The sequence below is a fragment of the Trachinotus anak genome, unplaced genomic scaffold (genome assembly GCF_046630095.1).
Source record: "Trachinotus anak isolate AG129_WGS33_773 ecotype Australia unplaced genomic scaffold, CSIRO_AGI_Tana_v1 ptg000011l, whole genome shotgun sequence".
Lineage (NCBI taxonomy): Eukaryota > Metazoa > Chordata > Actinopteri > Carangiformes > Carangidae > Trachinotus > Trachinotus anak.
The window spans coordinates 20851899-20870628 of record NW_027273862.1 but is presented as its reverse complement, the minus strand read 5'-3'; positions in this window follow the sequence as shown (position 1 = coordinate 20870628).

Below are 18730 nucleotides of genomic sequence, written 5' to 3'. Positions count from 1 at the left end.
ACAGACAGAGTGAAGACAGACAATTCCAGATAGCATTTTAAAATAGTGTTATCCTCTCTCTAGTTTAAAACATTTATATAATATAGACTACACACACAAACACACACACACACACACACACACTGTTTATCAGTCATGGAGTGCTTGTGAACAACATGGCAGCAGATATTAGGCCTGTTCTGGCATCTCTGATGAGGAGAAGAGATTAAAACAACTCTGGCATCAGCAGGGCACATGGAGCTTTTTAATGGTTAACAGCAGATGTTTTGATGACTTCACTTGTGCCCCCAGAGGCTTACCTTTTCATCAGGCCAAAATTAGCTGAATTGTTTTCACCTCATCTCGCTCAATGTGGGGTAAATAGGTGGGATGATTTATTATCACTTTATTAAGTACCTTCAAGTGTTGAGACTTCTTGAAAGCATGCGCATAAGCACAAACATTCATGATTAAACTGTGAAAAAAAGCAAACATGGAAGATAAAAAATACAAATACATTAATAAGTTGGCCATATTAATTCCATCTGTATCAATATTTAAATAAAGTGCCAAACAAATATGCTCACAACTGTGTTTAATTCCCAAACACCCACAACCTGCTGAGTGTTTTACACACTGTGGCTCAAAGCCTGAGGTCTGTCAAATCAAAAAATTCCTCCTTGTTGGTTGCATCTTGAGGACACTGAGCAGGGACACAACCCTATTCAGTTTTTCCAAAGGGAGTAAAAAACAGCTGGGAAACAAGGATTCCTCTGGATGTGTTTTTCTGCCACCTTCTCATCTTACATTAGGCATTAGCCCATCAGTTGGCATGAGCATGTACCCAAAAGCAGTCAAAGTAACGCACACACACACACACACACACACATAGTGGCTGGAGGCGGGGAGAAGATGGACCAGTACTGATGTGCAGCCACTTATAAAAAAATGTTTTGTTCATGGTGATAAAAATATACAGTTTATTTACGTATAATTCTTTTTTTCATTTGTGATGTGACACATTGTATTTCATCACATTATATTTCATAATTTTGAGTCTAACATGCATATGTGTCCACTAAAGATTTATGTATTGATCAGGTTTGCCAAACTTTGTAGTAAATCCCTTTTGCTTAAAACAAGGGACCAAAATTCACATTTTGTAAAGTAGGTAATAAGTAACTACCTAGCAACTGTTATTACACATTAATAAGCATACTTTTCTGCCACTAGGAAGATTTCAAGGCAAAAAAATATGTTACAATTTTAACATTTCTTTCTCTCTTCTTTACTGATAGTAAGTCAAGCTCAAATCTTAAACTAGCTGGGGAGGATTCACATATGAAATCCACTGACCTGTGCAACCGACACATGCTAAATTACCAATGAAGAACAGTCCTTTTTCAAGCTGCAGTATATAAGGATTGAGCTAAGAACCATGCTGATGCAGAGGCATCTCAGCTTCGTGTCATGTGGTAGTTGAATTAGATATGGATCTTCGAAGGACTATATTGTAATTATAATGTTGCTTTTGATTTATCAAAAAATAAAAACATAAACAGATGCACAGTCATTAGAGACTAACTGGTGTGCACTGAGCAGGTTGTTAACTGTACTTTGATGTGTCTTAACGGATGATAAATCATTTTACTGATTAAATCCAGTATTGATACATAAATGTGTGTGTAGGTGAAACTCCCCATGTACTCTGCAGCCATCTGATTTTATATTGCACCAAACATCTGGAATTTTGTTGACAAATAGTAACACACAGTATAGGAGATTGTTGGGACGCAGTGTGTAACATCCTACATTCTATATAATATTTCAGTCCTTTAGTTGAATATCTTGAAAGTTTATTTCAAAATACTTATTCTTTGAAAGACAAGTAAATGGAAGGAGCAGCACCTACAATACAATGTATAAAAGACTGGAAAATGGTTCACTTGAATGGTACTGTACTATAAATGTAAGATAATATAGGAAATGAGCAAACTCTTCATTCACACTAAATGCTGTCAGATTTAATATATTCTGTTCCATTGCTCAAGGAAGTCCTGCCAAGCCCATATTAATCACTCAATACAATAATTCATGTAACAATCAATAAATACCTGTTTTAATATCAGTAAAGACCTTCAGAGTATTCAAAATACAGCACAGTATGCAAAATACCGTATTCTTAATAAAATTTCAATCAAAGTGACCTTGTGTAGACAGCAATGAGCTCAATTCAAAACTTTGGAAATTACATGAAGCTTTGCCCAATTCTAAAAGTCAAGAGTGTACTGTATATCTGATAACAAATTATCTTAGTATCCCTTAGGAACATTCACTACAATAAAAAACAAACAAACAAACAAACAAACAATACAAAATAAAACAATGTAAAATGTTTCAGAGATGACATCAAACAGTGTCATAAAAAAGTTGAAAACTTAAAATCTAAGTCTTAAGTGCATTTAACTTAATAACTCTGCAAATGATTTTTTTTTTTTTTTTTTTTGCCATTTTCTGTCTATGTTATTATAGAGACAGGCAGTAAATTCAGGGAGAAAGTACAGGGCCGCAGCAAATTGACTATCCAGCCAGGAGTCAAACCAAAGGCTCACTGCTCAGGGGATTTTAGCCCATGCAGTGTGTGCTGTAACCATTCGCCAGGTTGCCCCTGCAAGTGATTTTCAAGTCTCTGTTCTTTTAGGCTCCTATAAGATTTCATTTAAAAGGGGTGTTTGGAGGAACCTGAGCAAACAATTCTGCCTCACATCTCAGTTGACATGACATGAGGAGAGGACAGGTGACATTCCAAGATCAACGGCTCATGATCAATAATGTATGATCAAAACCATATGTGAAAACCCAAGGAAACCACCGGCAAATAGCATTTTCTGACAAAAGGCAAAGACTAGTACAGAATGGCAACATGCCATTCTATTAATGCTGCTGGTGTTTTTACCTTTCTGTATTTGCAGAAAAAAATTACATCACATATTATGGAAAGATTATAATCTCTTCACTCAAACTGATGGACATTAGATAGACAGAAAAAATTGATTGCACTGTATATGTAAAGCCCAACTAAGGAAAAGACCAGATATTAGCAACAGCTTTAAACTCTGTGCAACACATCAGTTTCACGCTCAGTATTGGAAGTATGTATTGCATCATCCCTATTAAAAAACTAAACTAAACTAAACTAAGACCACTTCTAGAGCTGCTTAGGGACAATCTTGGTTCCATTAAAGGTTCTATGTGTAAGAATGTGAGGCAATTTCCTCTTGGCAATGTAACAGTGTGAAACGCAGATGAACATTAGCTTAGAAATGGAGTCTATTAGCGTGACCAATGCAGGGGGAAAGCTACGGCCAACATCAGCTGGTAACGATATTACGCTTCATAAATATCCACTCTTCATTTTAGCCCTATGCCAGAGCAGAAAAGTCCGTGTAGTCTGAAATGTAGTTTACAGTCAACTTATGACAGGATAGCTAGTTACGTTATCTATCAACACAATACCAGTCAATCATGTTCAGTCTTGTGTAGTCAGACTGGCCACCAGGACTATTGAGTGAAATCCTGGTGGACTGCCGCATTGGTGGACTGGTGGGCTGTCAAAAAATCCAGAATGTTTTTATCATCTTTACCTGCCCTCTCTGTGTAGTGGTCATCTGGGGTGTGTATGAGAGCTTGACACATGTCCAACCAGTGGATAAGTCCAGGGCATCATGCTGCCACCAGTAGATGTTCATACCACTTATAAATCACCACTGGTCACTTCTCTGCAGTTCCAATCAATACCATTCAAAAAACAACACATAGTCTGGCAGTGATGAAACAGTACACTACTCTTTCTTCTTCTGATGGTAATCCTTAAATTGACACTATCCAAGTGCCATACAGGGCTGAATTTCTTTCCCAGTCAGGCCAATGCCCAGGATGCTCACTCGTGGTTACCTGGGAGCACCAAGCAGCAAGCTCCAGGGCTAAAAAATCAAAGCTAACACAGCAGTGCCAAAAACTGCAGTTCCTCAAATGGCTGCTTGAATCTGGCTCCAAAAGCGTGTCAATCCCCATAGACTCCCAAGTTAAAATGTCCACATTTACAGGAGGAATAAACATGTTTATAGCAAATTTCCCCCTTCATGACAACTGTACAAGAGGTAAATTTTTGTTTAAATTCTGTTAAGGCTTAAAGTAATGCATAATTGAGGAAATACGTAAGTGTATCCTTGCCACAAACCAGCATGTACCGAAGTCTCTTCTCCACACATACCCCACCTCTTTGCCCATTTTTCAATTAGCTGTGAGTTTGGTGCAGTCTGGCACTGCAAAGATGGCAACGGTGGAGCTGCCCACTGTCATCTTCAAAACCACTCTTCAGGAACCTGTGGGTGATATCACAGAGGCTCCTTCCATCTTTATTTACAGTCTATGAGATGCACAAACAACAGGATGCTGACCGCAGTTCACTTAATTGCAATCAATGTCCTTAACAGTGAAGTGTATTTCTACATCTCTACATGGGAGCTATGTAAATAAAGGTAAAGGAAAAGCAGAGTGGGAACAGGAATGAATGATGTATTAATATTATTAGAGGATGTAACATGTTTACCAGATTCAGGGTAAATACCTGAAACTGTACCAGGTGGCACAAACTGGATGTGAGTCACTTGCTACAACCTGGTATAAAGGGGTCTATTTTCACTCTATTTAATTACATGCTAAAAATGTTGGGTGACTTTTTTTTGTAAGTTTGTGAATATCATTCACCAGAAGCTCCAGTGAGATAGACAATGAGACAAACAGACCAAGAAATGAAAATTGGGTGCTTTTCAGATGCAAAGTGGGACACCACATGTGGCCTGGTGTGTAATTCACTGGCTGCATGTAATTTCATGTTTTTTGTGAAAGATTCATCCACTTCAGCCACTGACTCACGGCTCTAAGCTATTTGTACAATGCTGTTTGCTAGGTGTTCAGCATCTAACCTGCTGAGGGGACTATTTAAGCTGGCAGTGTAAGCCATTTCCTTAGCTTTTTTGTGTTGATGCTTTTTTAAGCATCTCTGCCTGTCACACCTACTGAGGACAAACAGCACAAAGCACCGCACTTATGGTTACCATAGAAGTAACCAGCAGGTGTTGGGTGCCCGGTGTGTGTGTGTGTGTGCTTATGTGTGATACAATCCTTTTTTGGAAAAAAAAAAAGAAAAAAAAATTTGGAAAAATTGTGTCATGCCATTTAAGAAAGAAGATCCTAAAAAAAGTGTTGAAGGAAGAGGTAAACATTCTGGAGATAATACACATACACTATGGGCCATATACAGTGGGTACGGAAAGTATTCAGACCCCTTTAAATTTTTCACTCTTTGTTTCATTGCAGCCATTTGCTAAAATCAAAAAAGTTCATTTTATTTCTCATTAATGTACACTCAGCACCCCATCTTGACAGAAAAAAACAGAAATGTAGAAATTTTTGCAAATTTATTAAAAAAGAAAAACTGAAATATCAACACAAAAAAGTGAAAAATTTAAAGGGGTCTGAATACTTTCCGTACCCACTGTAAATAGAAAGAAGCCTCACCAGGTTTCATGTTTCCATCAAATGTCCAGCAGTTTGTCAGCTGTGTATCGAATCTGTGCCTCTAATCTGTATTTGACTTCTGTTTGACTTGACTTGATCAGTATGTACCCCTGAAATTTCTGAATTTATAGTCCGTTCATACAAAGAAAGAGGGGGCAGTCATTGGTTAATGACCAAGAAATAACAAACCATAAGCAGTAAATTAGGAATAGAAGCCCCAAAAATGTCTTTGCAGACACACCATGGGTGTAATGAAGTGCACAGAGGAAGAACATACCATTATCCCAATGAATGTGTTATCTTTTTAATTTCATCTTTGCACAAACAATATGTATGTACCATATACAGTAGCTCCCGGCATCAACTTATATTGCCTGTGTTATTCACCTTATGCAGAGACTTGCTTGCATATCAAACCACAGCCACCCAACTGTATTTATCATGACATCTTACTCTCTTCTGTAATTCTTCATTATATATCAAAAAGAACCTTGATGGATAATACTATCTAGTCCATGAACACAAGCATAGAAAGGAACTGGGTGCCACAACATGTTCCAGCTCACTTACAGTGTCCACAAGTTCAGAGTTTAAAATCTCAAAATCACTTTGAGAACTCAAACCAGTCACTTACATGAAATCAGCAGCTATAGCAATGATTCCCTATACAAAGCCACAATCCAAGCATGGCTACAAGACACATGTAGTGGCACAAGAAATACAGTAGAGCTAGGCTGGTCTGAAACTTTGTAAATGATGTAATGTAAGGGGTAATTAAAATGCTAAACTACCTAATCAAAGCTTTATTTCAATGAATTCTGAAGTTAAAGAATTCTCTTTCCTATTATGGTCTAATTAGCCAGGAGAATTAGCCTATCAGCAGTACAAAGACTGAGGGAGTGAGCAGTGCCAAGTCAATACAGGCCTTTTTGTTAGTTATCACATTCTTCCTCTGTGTGTGTCTGACTGAGTCTTTTTCCCCGCTCCTCCACTTTCCTCCCACATGCTACAGACATGCAAATCAGGTTAATTAGAGACTGTAAATTAGCTGCACATGTCCGAGTGACAAATCATGTAATTTATCTTTAATGAATTGTGATTGGAGCTTCATACTGCCTTGATAAATCAAGCTATAAGTTATACTTCAAACATGTGAATAAGCTGATGGTTGGTGGTGGCTGATAGCTAACTGGCCATTCTGAGAAACAGTACAGTAGTAAAGATAGATTCACAAAATTTCTTCAAAATAACAGCCTGTGTTATATCATCCAGTGTGGTGAGTCTGTAAACACTTGTATTCTCCTAAATGCTGCTTAATATCTAAAATGGACATTACAATCCAGTTGGCCTTTTTGGATGAAATGTACTGCATGAACAATGCAAACTGTTTGCGTAGCAGAAAAATGATGCAGTTACTGTTTTATGTGGCTCAGTAGTTCTTGCTAGCCCCCAAGCAGCCTAAAGAATGCAAAGTATTGAGCTTTTCCTACCAGGGGTGCAAAGCTGTAGGCTACTGACTACTTGATGAGATTTCCAGGAGCTGTATTATTACTTCAAGATAAATTAAAGAATGCAAAGCAATGGACCTTGTAGCACAGTGATACTGGAGTTAAACAAGCAGAAAGATGCTGTTGAACCTTTTAAGCAAATAAGACTTTGTTTACATTTAACAAATGGCCTAAAATCTTCAAGGTGAAGGGGGCCTTTGTGGATTTAGCTGTCTTGTCTGTTCATCTGAGACATGAAGTTACCTGCTGTCGTAAGTCAATCATAGTTTGATTTTGATGAATCCTGCAGTCCTGTAGTCTCGACTCTTGGAATCGTGAATCTTTAGAATTTTAGCTTAATGGGAAATAGCAATGGTTCAATTTTTAAAATTCAGATAAGTTTCTCAGGCACTACTTTCATTATTTTGGCCATATTTGCAGATAAGATTTTTCTATTCAATTTCATATATTTTAAGTAAACAACTGCCTGAACCTGTCACTGAAAATCAAATTTTGAACTTGCAAAACTCCACTGAAGTCTAGTGTTGAGACTATTGTTGTACTTTAATAGCATAATTACTGCAACTACACTTTACCCATGGAATCAGTAACGTTTGTAATGACATATCCACAAGTAACATTTGTCTTGTGCAAATACAGCTGAAGGTCCTACTTGAAGAGGAAACATAATGATTTCAGTGTGACTGAAAAAGTTTCTGCTTCATTGCACACTAGCTAATTATTTTTTAAAAAGTAAACCACTCAGCCTTTTCTGACCATTAATCTGTTCTGCTGGTGTTTGAAGGGGTTGATTGGTCCCACAGCTGTATGTTATATGCTGTCTGCTTTCTGAAAAACAGAGTCCACTGAAATTCATCTTGCAACCCAAACCACGTCAGCTAATTGACACTCAAACAAAGCTGAGAGAGCTGCAGTCTGCTGCACTGATTGATGGACGAACATGAAAAGTAGCCTGCCTTTTCCCATTGTGTGACTATTCAATCAAACCTAGGCCACTGTGGCTGGCTGGCATCAATATGCATGGAGATAGCCTGTCACCACTCTGCTTCTGTGTGAAGTGACACAGTCTGTCTGTTTTTCTTTGTTTGTCAAGGTGCTATCCATCTGTCCACCAGTGAACATTGCAAGAGAGTGGCCCGCTGCACCTCATTTTCATCAGTCTGTCCAAGAGCAAGGAAAGAAACCCTCAGAAGAAGTATCTGTTGCAAGATTCCACTCCGTCGCCTGTGCCTGAACTTTTCTTTACTTCATTACATTTCCATTTGGACTTATGTTAACCAGTGGGCTGTGCATCTCTAACAAAATAAACAAGAGTGTGTGACATTTTGAAGCATTGCCATTAACAGACTGTACAGGGTATAATTAAAAACAGCAATCATATATTGCATATGTTTTTTTTTTCTCTATTCCACTTTTTCTATTTCCACTGACTTTGAGGTTTTGGTGACAATTCACTCATTACATTATGAGTAAGGTGGCCAACAAAAATCCAAAGTGGTCCTTTCATGATGTATTAAATTATACAACAAATAACGGTACTTTGCGGCTGCTCTTCATACATCTGTGTGTGTCCACAACAAAAAAATAATAAAATAGAAAATAATGAATTCTCACTGTAAATACTGTATGATCTTTGACTTAATATTATGCAGAATTTTAAGTAGAACCACTGCCACTCTGAACCACATTAGATAACCAGAATAAAGATTGTGCATGTCTCCTGGTGCTGCTTCCAACTGGATATTTGAACAGACGCTGTCACTGAATGAGACACAAGTAAACAGGTCCTGTCATTGTGCCTCAATGGTGTACAACACCTGTCAGCACTCATATGACAGGAAGTAGGTCGAGAGAACGTTAAGGAGCAGATCAATTTTAAGGACAAAGGGACTCCTTTAACTGACAAGGAAAATTTTGACTTGTTTAATAATTTTTCTTTCCAAAATGATTTCACATGAAAGTGTTTTTAGAGAGTGATTTTGCATTGTTGTGTTAAATTGTTGTGTGTGACTTGATGATGATGATGATGGGCTGATCTGAGGTGACTTATCTTTGATCATCTGCTGAGGCTGCTGTGAACTAATCATACCATGTTATGCTATGAGTGTGTGTTTGCATGTGTATATGAGAAAAACAAACTACTTTGTATTAATATATAAGGCCAGATGGACTCAGCAAACTGAGCACAATAATAAATAAACAAATAAATAAATTTGAGATTTTTTGGGGGGGATAAAACCATAATGGATGCAATAAAACATAAATCATAAATATAACATTTTCCCATGAAGACCCTGGACAGTGTGTCAGATGATAGGAAAAAACTTTGTGCAATACTCTAAAGATAGCTCACCTCAGCAGTCAGAGTACTGTGAAAAGGCTGGATGCACGGAGCATTTGTTGAACTCCACACTGTTGGGACCCTCTCCACACCCTGTTAGGTCTGTCTCTTTTGATGTTTCTTTAGAAATTCACCTAATTTGTATGAGAGATGGAGCTAAGAGTGTATAAGAGGTGTTAAAAGGCAAGAGAGGAGACAGAGGATGCATGAAACCATATTCCAAGCATTCAATGAATGTTTTAGAGGTTATATGTATTATTTAAATTTTTTCACTTAACTCATAATCTATTTGATGTCTAAAGTTTGGTATGCAGTATTGTTATCTGCATCGGAACAAGATGGATGTACTGGGCACTGGATGGGGCATGCATGTGAAACTATTAAAAAATCAATGACCTCAATTAAAGTGAAAATCTACAGGTTGCAGGAATTAAATTCCTTTGTTTAAATGAATACAATGCACTTTTAGCAGTGGCTCCAAGAATTCCCCCCAAACTCCATGCCAGCTGATTGTGATGTACTTATTTTCCTGCTTTAATACATAAAATACATCACATCCAGCACATCTTAGTAGCAGATATGCTGTACAACTTGAAGAAACACCATTTAGGCTAATGTCGTGTTTTCAGCTATGGTTCTTCTGCTTAGACTGCTGCAACACATTAACCTGTGCTTGTGGTGGCTAATTTGTGGTGCTGCACATTCATTCATGGAAGTCACTTTTCCTTTAGCTGAAAGGTTTTGTGTTGACACTGCTCCAGACCGTTCCCTTTCATTGTGAACGTTTCAGTGCTTGCTGTTGCTGAGTTCACAGCTTTTAAAGAAAACAAAAGAGGTGATTTTGTGTTTCAGGATTTAAATGATGGCACTATGATGGTTGTGAGAATCTGCAGGACTGGCTTACCTGTGCCTCTCGCCACAAAGTTACCAGAAATCTGCACAATTGATTGCACTTCATCCCATTCCATCACTGATTCACAAAACTAGATCCTCAGGTGTTTAGGCAGAAATCGTATTATGCACATATTTTTTTTCAGTATCTTATTCATTCCAATTGTCAGACAATGTATTTCTCAGTAGCATCAAAGTTCACATCAGTATTTCACCACCACGTTTACATCTTCAAAGATTATTGATGGAAGATAAAGATTGAACAAAGATTAATGCTTGAGAAAAATATCTGAGAAAATGATTTTTAGCAACAGTTGCAGTTTATACAGCTGTAATGTATAATATAAAGAGAATTATTACAGCTATACTGTTATAAAAAATGATGAAATGATCTGATTTCTAAATTGATTCGACACCTTAAGCTTTAGTAATTTGGAGTGTCCAAACATTTAAGCACAAGTCCCCCATTAAGTACTCTATAATAGGGGAATGCCAGTCAGTGACACACATTACATTTTACTATTCTAAATTGAATAAGCAAAATGACACAAAAGTCAGAGTTCACAGTTCTTTTAATTCATTCTTACATAATATGATTAAAACTATACATTTTATTATGTGAAGTGCCCTCATAGCATTGCATATCAATTTTTCAAAATGAAAAATGAATTGGGCCATTTGAATAGATAATATATCCAGTTAATGCAAGAGATCAATAAAGAACTGACATTTAATGCAGATATGGTGAAATTTTGTGAAATTTATTGTAGTTCACTCCAAATTAAATCCCATTTACTGGTCAAGTGTTCCAGTTACAGAGCAATGCGACCTGTCTGCTTTAATTGATAGCATTTGGAGTATGTACAAATATACAGTGGGATGTATTTGGGATCATCTTGGTGCTAATACAAATTAAGGGATACATGTGAATCCGATGATTGAGAATTGATAATGTCATCATAGAAAACATGCTATTATTGTAGTGCACCAATATAAATGTAAGTAAAGAAAGAGGCAACACTGAATCCAGGTATGACGAACAGAGCTTCACCAATATTCAAAATGAAATGGACAGAAATGTCTACATCACTGTGAAAGAGCAAGATAGTATTTGTTTAGATGGTTGTTAAATTTAAGATGAAAAGGTAAAGTAAAAATGAACATTGTATTACAAAGGATTATGTTTGGTGCAGATTTAAATAGTCTAGAAAAGTCACCCAAAAGAGGTGTATTAATAAGTGAAAAGGATTTTATCACATTTACACAATCAGTGACAGTGTGGTCATTATTCTTAAAAAAGCCCAAAGGTTGTACACAGAAAACCAAATTAGTTATCATGTAATGACCCTGAACATAGTTTGTGATAATTAATGGTGCAAAACCTGTTACCTCTGGTTTTACCTGTCAGTCTCCAGAAACTACTTTACATGCAACACTTGTTCACATGCAGCTGTCCAAGGTTTACAGCTAATGCAAGATGAACCTAAGTAATGCATTTTTCCCACATGGATTCAAAAAACATTTTCTCCGTATATTTGTTTCCTGTATTTGCCGTACTCTTGAAGACCATTTTCAGGTCTATTTTTATCTCAGGTCTGCCAGACAGCCAGAATGACACAAATGAGTGTGTGTTTGTGTGAATAAGAGAAAGACGGAGAGAGAGAATGGGAGGTGGTGAGTCCCTTGCCTATACAGCAATCGCTGACCATCTTGAGCTTCTCTGACAGTGATCAAGTGTGGCTTACCAAGACAGCTTAGGTGATCGAGGTGTCCACAGCAGCAATTCATCATGCTATCAGGGAGCACAAAGATGACAAGTTGTTTTACTGTTTGAATCAATTTTCTACAATTTTTAACTGCAACATGCCTCACGGTCGAGATAGAGCAATACTCTCCATTATCAGTTCTTTCATTCTTTACAGCATCAAGTCACTTAAGGCTGTTGTGACCTCTAAGAAACCAATATAATAAATACTATAAACACCACTAAACAGCAGGTGATGCCTCTGTCATGTGCTCAACATCAGATGTCTCCCACAGATATCTGCCAACCACCTAACTGTGTACACACACAAGCACAATCACATTCACCCAAAGTTTTCAATTCAGCAGGATAGCACCATGGGTGACAGCACTTCATTAATGCAAACAACAGATCTAACCGTCGCTCAACCGCAGCAACAACATCAAAACGTCAATATGACATCAGTAATTTTCAATAATCGTCTCAATGGAAAAAGAATTTCAGCTATTGAGTAGAGAAGCTGCTGAGGCCAGTTGTGTTTGGAAAAGAAATAAAGCAGCTAAAGTGATATTATTGTGTAAGAGTGTAAAAGGATAGACACAGAGCTGAAAGAATGCATACTGAAGCAAAGGTATTAGTGAGATGGCATACTAGAAGTGCATCTCTGCATGTCCCGGAGGACTGTTTGTGTAGTCTGCCCCGGTTAAAGACACTCCTGTAAAAGACAACAGAATCATTTATTGAACTAACATTAAAATTTAATACTAAATGGCACTCCCATGCTGTTTCCTATTGTTTTTCCAAATGACTTGATAGCATTTTATTGTTCCCATGTTGCTTTTATTATCTGGGGGCATCGTGTTATCTTTCCTTTTGTGTGCTGGGTACGACTCCCTTACGCAGCTTCTCTTGTTTCCTTCCACCTGCTCTTGGCCTCCATCTGTTTCTCTGAGCATTTGACTTGTTCTTGTTTTCCCTCTTTCAGTGGCTTGACTAGCTGTATCATCCTCAGGAGATTCTGACATGATATTAAGTTATAGTTACAAGGCAATACTCTGATGTGGTTCCTAGGGGAAATCTCTCAGATCTGGGTTATGCCATTTTTACTAGAGGAGGCAGGTGTCTGCCTAGCTGAACCAAACAACGATATATTTAATTTTGAAAATGGATATATAGTACCACCCTGAAGCCACCAGGGATTTTCACTCTGGGATGAGAGAATCTACCCTTTTTTTCCTCTCTCTTAGCCCAGGAGGATGTTAATTCATGGACAGAATGAGGTATGATTTCAGCAGTGACAGGTGTAGGAATAAGCAGGTGCTGCCTTGCGATACTGTCATGAAATTTATGTCTCTCGTCTCATAGTGAGGGCCCTGTCTATACCAGCTGCTGCAACCTTGTGAGGAGAAAGCTAAGAGGTTTTAATTAGGAGTAAGGGTGTCATTAATTACACATTCGTTCATGCTCACATCACTGTCTTACTGAGAACTTCCCTCTACCTTCTGACTCCTCCCCCTCTCCTTCACTGTCAGTGCAACACAGATTTAAGTACCTGAGAATTTACTCCATTGCCTTCTGGGAGAAGGAAAGCAAATTTGTTAATTTGATGAATCGCACTCCCAACTCCCTTCATGCCACCTCTCCACCCCAGTCTCCCAGATCGTTCAACACACTTTCATCTTTGATCTAGGACCCCCATGGGGACTCATGTTTGAAAAGGCTAGCCCCTGACAGCTCTTTCAGATGGCCAGGATTTAAGTGAGATGGGGGTATATGGGGCAGATTAGTCTCTTAAACGACTTGGGGAACAATGAGCAGAGATATTTCTTATGAAAAGCACCTAGGTTCATTACTCTAACTAATTTAATTTTTCCCTTCTGTACAAACGAGATGATGAGGTCATAACTCAGAGTGGAAACCTGAGACAGAGGCTGTTGCTGCCGACAAAGACATGTTATATGCTTTGGTTGCCCAGATTTATCCTTCAGAGAGAGGAGACTTTAATCTCCCCATATAATATAGCCAGGCTTTATTAATATTCATTCATTGCTATAATATAACTTGCTATGTAATTAATGTCTATTCATAGTCTGTCTGCAAGGCATTACAAGCAACTGGTGCCACAGTACAGTACAGCGATCAGCAGGAGCAGACAGAAGGTGATCCAAATTCTTAACCGTGAAGAAAATTTTAGGAGTGTGATTTTAATGGTATAACCCTGTCACCTCACAGCGAGAAAGTCCTGTGATATCTGCCAGAAAGCAAGATCTTGTCTGAGTGGAGTTTGCATGTTTGCCTTATGTCTGTGTGGGTTGTGTTCTGTGGTTTCATCCAACAGTTATGTCAGTTAGGTAAACTGGTAATTCTTAATTGCCCAAAGGCGTGAATATGAGTGTGAATGTGTTTCCTAATCTCTTAGCTCTTGTTTCTTGACCCTTGCATGCTGAGCTAGACTTCAGCTCTGCATGATCTTGAACAGGCAAAGCTAGTTAGAGAACAGATTGATGGACTCACAATTGCACATTTGGAAAAAATTAATTAATTTTTTATGTATACAGTCAACAACTTGTGAGCTACAAACATTTCATCTAGATAGCTGGATAGCTAGATAGCATTCATCTGAATGGGATACTATTTAATGTCTCCCTTGATTCCTGCTACTAGTGTGGTTAGACATTGGATTCTTCCAGAGGTCCTAATCAAAAATGGTATCTGCCTTTCCATTTTTTTCTTTTTCTGTTAAGGTTAGAAGTGAAAATAAAGAAGTAGAGTATTGACTGGATTCTAGCTTCAACATTTAATTGGACCAAAATGAGCAAAATCTTAATCCTACAAGATCTTCATCAGATTTTTTAGCCTGAATTTCATTGGTTTTGCTCAGCCTAAATATAGAATGGGATGAACATAAAACTACCTCCCTGAAAAGTTCTTAGAAGCTAATTGATTTCTTGTTTCCTTATGGAACTAAAAAATTTAATTTATTATTAATGTTATTCATCAACGCAAAAGAGTCAAGCTAGCCATAGACATAGCAAGAATTATTAATCTACATGTACAGATGACAGTCTTCCACACATTGGCTGCCACCAGGAGAGACTGGACCATCAACAAGTCTATGAAGTAGATAGGAGTTGAAAGAAATTCATGTTTTGAGTATATAATCAACTGATAATAGTTTTATATGTTGTTGCCATTTTTCATCCAGGGTTATAAAATATGTCAACTTTCTCAATATGAATTTAAAAAAAAACCAAACAAGTATCATTCATATTGTTTTGGGTGAGCAAGGGAAAAAAGCACTGCCTATCTTATTGAGATCTACTCAGGTTTCTCCGGCAGAGGTCCTGTCATATTAAACTGGGGCCTGAAGCAGGATCAATAGTAAAAAAAGGTGGCATCAGAACTGGGTGGAATCGGAGAAAAGAGAAGTCTTAAGAAAAAAGAATCGGGGCTGGACAGTTTGCCATCCTCGATTTGCCAGCATTTCCCTGACCTTAGGTTCTTGTTGTATCTTCTTTCTATCTCAAGTGGAGTCCTCCATTAGCCAACCTGAGTCTGACTCTCAGGGGGCATATACAAGAGGTAACAGTTGTCCCATGTTAAGAAAGAGACAAAACTTAAAGAAAATGTTGCATTTACCATGCGGTCTGCACACTTCTGTTCAACCTGCCCAGAGCTCATCGGTAAGCAAAGAGGTGCTGGTGAGACAAACCAATTCCCTTAATTCTTCATCTATCCACACGCGGACGAATGTGTATCCTTGAACAATCAGTTTAATCTCTCCTAGGTCTCATAGACTCTTGCAGAAGAATGTCTTATAGACTCAGCTCTTTTTCGTTTCCTCAGTGCTACCACACTACCTTTTGACACTCCACTGGAGGCCAGTGACAGGGACATCACATCAGTGTTTTGAGCTTGACCTGCAATAGTATAGACTGAATACTACCATTATTTTTTGACAAAATAAGTAAGGTGCAAAAGTAAGCTAGAGGGCAGAGAAAGCCTTCTGATGAGGGTGAATTCAAAAAGTAATCTAAAAGATTATATTGATTTGGCAAACTTGAGATGATTAGAAAGAGTGGTCCACTGCCAAAGGTCCTGGATTGTAATACGGTGTGTTGCAGGAATAGTCAGGACACCTGTGCTAGAAGATTTCATGTTTGGGCTGTGTTTGATTGACATTATGAGCAGATTCTTTTATATTGAGCGAAGGTCATGGCAAATGAGGACAAGAATAGGAGGAGGGCTGAATTAAACAGACTGACAGACTGGGTACTTGATATATACATATATATATATATATGTATATATATTTCGTCACCAAGTTGTTGGGGCATGTACAATGATCATCTATTGTCTATCTAGTATGTATCTAGCATGTACAATGTATCATCTGCATAACTGTGAAAATGACACAGACATATATGGCCTAGCACCAGCATGTTCAAAAGAAATAACAGTTATCCTAAAATCGACCCATGAGGAACACCATACTTGAGTGAGGTAGACAAACAGGATACATCTGCTGAATGTCTTGAGCGACATGACAAACTGCTTTGTTGTAATGATATCTTTGTGATATGATATGCCATGTCTGTCATGTCCTCCGGTGACTGTTTCAGAGCCATCTGTTTGTTAAGGTCAGCAGGTGTGACTGTCTACTATACCCCTCTTGGGTTTTTCAAATGGATGTGTGTAGATGGATTCAGCCAAGGTCAAAGCTGTGACAGAAGGGCCTCAGTCAGACTCATTTTAGTGGTTCTGGGGACTTGTCAGTGTTAATTGCCATTTCCTCCTGTCCTCAGCTCACTGACAGCTCATCTTAACATCTTACCTCAAGCCCTGGACTCCTGACACTGACAAGGAGTTAAAGCAACATTTCACACCCTGATACTGGCCCTGACCTTTCCTTTTGTTTTGTGATGTTCTTGCGAACATCATTGTGCAGGGCCATCTTATCTTTGTGCCATCATAAACACAAAAGAAGCCATCTCCATGCATCCTGTGACCTGAGCCGGAAACAGGCAGTTATATAGTATTATAATTGTATTGTATCTTCAGTATCCTTAGTACAGGTTTGGACAGCATGGTGGTGCAGTGGTCAGCACTGACGCCTCACAGCGAGAAGGTTCTGGCCTGGGGCCTTTCTGTGTGGAGTTTACATGTTCTCTCTGTTTCTGCATGGGTTCTCTCCGGGTAGTCTGGCTTCCTCCCACAGTCCAAAGACATGCACATTAGGTTAATTGGTGACTCTAAATTGCCCGTAGGTGTGAATGTGAGTGTGAATGGTTGTTTGTCTTTATATGTCAGCCCTGTGATAGACTGGTTACCTGTCCAGGGTGTAACCCCCTCTCGCCCAGTGTCAGATGATTGGCTCCAGCCCCCTCACGACCCAGTTCAGATAAGCGGTATAGATAATGGATGGATAGTATAGGTTTTACCTATGTGGTGGCAGTTGGAATGAGCTGAGTGCCCTATGGTCTCTCCGTCTCTCTTCAGAGAAAGGCAACCAATCGTTTTATGACCTATGTCCTTCCCTCAAGCATACTGCATAACATAGTTATTCTTATAGTTATTGACTGGCTGTGTCTAGCCAGTCAACTATAAAACTTTGATATTCAGGCATACCCATTAAACATTAAAAAATTTGATCAAGAATCAGAAAAAAAATTGATCTTGTTAAAACTATCCAGTAATAGAAAAATATGATATATCAAACAACCTTTACAGATTATACAAGAAACTGCGGCAGATTAAACATGATGTAAAGCACTGAAAGTAACAGAAAAATCCTAAATCCATACACTGTATGATTCAGCCAGTGGAGCACTAAGAACCTGAGAGGCAGGTAGAAGCTGATGAAAGTACTAAAGAGCAGCCTGACCACATTCAACCCAGCAAGCAACTACTGGGCATATTTGATCATTTACATGTGGCTAGGTTCACAAAAGCATATAAGAAATAGAACTAGCTTTTTGTTACATGCATCAAATACATTCAATACAACAATGTAGAATGCCGGGAAAATTGTTACTACAGCTGCCTTGGGTAAGGTAGTCAAATCAGAGCACAGGTGCTTTCACTCTGAGTGTATGTGAGTAATTGCCACAGTAAAAGTGCCAACCTCTGTGTTTGGTCTCCATCTAATTATTGATTGAGAGCTTTCCAAGATATTACACCAACAAATGGCATAACAAAGCCTCGATTTTGTTGCGTGTGTGTGTGTGTGTGTGTGTGTGAACGAGAGGGAGAAACATTTATTAATAATGCCAACAAGTTACACATCTGCCAGCTTCAGCAATTTGTATGTAGTTGACCAGTAACAATAACAAATATGTTATCACTTCACAAAAGATTTGGTGAAGTGAGTTGCGGATTTAAAATTGAAAATTAATTTGTTTACCAAGCCCAGTTGTTTTTATATTAAGTGCTCACTGGAATCAGCAAGACATATATCCTTTTTCTTTTTCTTTTGCTTAATACCTTTATGATGAGACAGCCAGTCAAATTGAAGGCTGTCCTAATATTCCTTTAAGCTCTCAACACTGAGGTCAACACAATGCAACTCTATTAGATTTAATTAGGTAATTAATAGCCTGTCAATCACACATCAATGCCATACAAGAACAGCAGTGTCACATATTTTACCTGTCCCCATTGTTTTGAAAGTATCAACATGCAAAT